The following is a 2,776-nucleotide window of genomic DNA, read 5'->3' on the forward strand; positions in this document are numbered from 1 at the left end:
ACGTTTGCTACACGCAAGGTATAACAAGAGAATTATTGAGATTCTCAAAATTTCGATAGAAAAAAAAACATATAAAATCAGCGTAAAGAAATAGGACTGATATTTTTGCACATAAAGCTGGGGAATTTTTTTTTCTAATAAAACAAATACGTTTGGACCAAGGGGTTAAGGTATAAGTTTAGTAAAAAATGCAATAAGTACGGCTCGTACCCCCCCACCCCCGGGTTTTGACCCCCCCCCCGTCTTTTGGTCCGGATTATACGTCCGCCGAACTTGAACACACAAAGTGGAATATGCCATGAACAAGAAACGGTAGTCGGCATTTTAGACACGTATATTTTACAGACCCAAAATATGCCTTATTTCTTTGTATTATAGCTAATTATGGTATAAATAATTAATTAATTACTTTGCAATTTTGCTTCTAATACTACTATAGTTGTATTTTAATGAAATATAATAGTATTTAAACGGTTTTCTTCTTTTGAAAAAATTTATTGCTAGTCCTGTTTCTAATCGACTTTGCTTGTGTATTTTAAGCTTTTTTGTTGCTGTGCTTTTTCTGGAGATTTTAGTTGGATTGGAAAGCTCCTGTGTAATGTACCCTTTCCTAAAGAAAAATTGAAGTAATTTGTACAATTATAACGCGCCGAGCTGTGTTTTATTTTATTGTTTCTAAGAAGATGTAAGAATACAATATTATCAATTTTAATTGGTTTTATCCAAATCAAGGTAAGGCTTAATCACACGAAAGGTAGCTAGCTAGCTAGAGCTTAGTTTTGTATAAAAGAATTGAAAGTAATTTGTAGAATACATATGGACAAGCTGTATTACTACCTAACTGATAGCAAGATATAGGAAAACCTGTAGCTAGGGCGCAGACAAAACAAATAGCTCTGGGCACTAGAGTGAGCTGACCAACCGTTTTTTATCATTTTTTATTTATTATATAAGTAACCTGTTACAGTAATTAAAAAAATATCTACTTTTGCTATCAAACCAACAGCGATGTAATTGTCAATAGGAATTAGTTTTCCGTACACCCTCCCTGAGAACAAGGTTTAAAACGACATAAAAACATTAAAACTGTCATTAAACAGAACTTCAAGGATGCCCAAGCCACACCACGTCCTCTAAACGGCGTGGGCATCTTCGAAACTGCTTGTAATTTTAGAACAAGGGTGCTGATAAGCTGCATACGCCGTATAACGTGCAGGCGTTTTTGGGCAGGTTTAGCGTTTTGCAAAAAAATTGAAGTATTCACCCGAAAAAACCTGCATAGACCATAAAGTAAACTATGTAGTAGTAAAGTTCTTAAAAGAACTGTTTTTGATGGTTTTTGATAAAATTTACTTGATAAATAACTTTTAATTTTTATTAACTTCTTTCTCTTAAAGCATCTTTTGCCAACTATCGTCCACAAGGTATGTTACAAGGAATTGAATTTTGAAAATGCTCCAGGCAAGTTCGGGAAAGTGCGGGCGGTTTTGGAAGACAATCACTAATTTAATTGGAAAAGTTGCCCGAACTTGCCCTTATATATGTGGCTGTTTGCAGCTTATTGACACCCTCTTATTTTAGAATATTCTCAGGAATAATAGACCAAGAGAAATTACATCACAGTTTTTTGTCCACCGCCCACGTGTGTTTGAGAACAACCCACATAACAAAGTTCATTATTTTTTAAATTATTTGTGTAAAAATTACTATTTCATTCACGATAAACCATTTGTCAGTCATTTTATTCGCCCAACAAAGAATCCTATCCAAGGTGCTTTTCTATTAGTGCTGAATTTAATAATTGACATGGTTCAGCATAGTTTTTAAAAGGGTCTGATTGCAAAATATGATTGCCAAAGTTCAGCACTTGTAATATTTGTGTATTTGTGTACTCAGCTTCTAAAACACACACAAGAGACATTATAATTTCCTCTGGGTGATTACATTAATGTTGGTTGAAAAAAAACATGATGATGAGAAGCATATGTTTTTAAATGGGTCTAGGACAATAAACTTATTTAATTTCCCTTGGCCTTGCATCAATCAAATTCTGAAAGAATAAACACTTCTAAAATGATTTTGTCAGATTTGGAAACTGTTGGTATGGTTGGAACTTTGCGTATAAAATTAGTAAAGTTGCCAAATTGTTTAGTTTTTTTCTTTTATACTTTTCCGAATTAGCCTTAACTATTTATAAGATGAAAAACAGTGCTTTCAATTCCATTGACTTGGCCATCCCTTAAAGGAACTGGAAGCTTCACTATATGAAAATAATTTCTTTTTCTTTTAGATTGTGTACAATGGGAGTGAGTGATGTAATCTTCTAATGCGTGTGGTGAAAAGAAGGCGAATCCGTTATTGTTTTTCTGCCCAAATTTGAAGCTATTTAATAAATCTTGATAAAGTTAAAAAACTGTTTTGATTTGTTTGTTTTTGTTTTAATTGTTTACCGTGAGTTTTCGAAATTCGTTCCAGCAGATTCTGTGGCTTCTACTGCCGGTATTTTTACGTGAAAAAAATACTGTTTTGTTGTGAGGTCATTTACGAAATCGTTACGTTAGGACCAACTTCTGCGGGTTCTACAACTCGATGTATCACATATCTTTCGGAATACTGCTAAAAGTGTAATTTTGTATTGCGCTCTTTACTTTTACCATTCTGTGGGAAAAGGCGGTACAAAATTTTAACACGCGTTATTCGTTTTTGTTAGTTTCGCGTAATCTAATTTTCTCGCACATTTTGAAAAGAATATCCCACGCACATAAAATACTCGCGC

General features: G+C 33.7%; 1 long non-coding RNA gene across 1 annotated transcript; it reads left to right on the forward strand.

The window, feature by feature from the left end:
- The first annotated feature begins 359 nt into the window (after positions 1 to 359).
- Positions 360 to 2,422, forward strand: LOC130622362 (uncharacterized). Its single transcript, XR_008981055.1, has 2 exons — positions 360 to 732; positions 2,291 to 2,422. It is a non-coding gene; the product is annotated as an uncharacterized LOC130622362 (long non-coding RNA).
- The last annotated feature ends 354 nt before the right edge of the window (positions 2,423 to 2,776 follow it).

The sequence above is a fragment of the Hydractinia symbiolongicarpus genome, chromosome 12 (assembly GCF_029227915.1).
Source record: "Hydractinia symbiolongicarpus strain clone_291-10 chromosome 12, HSymV2.1, whole genome shotgun sequence".
NCBI classification, from domain to species: Eukaryota; Metazoa; Cnidaria; class Hydrozoa; order Anthoathecata; family Hydractiniidae; genus Hydractinia; species Hydractinia symbiolongicarpus.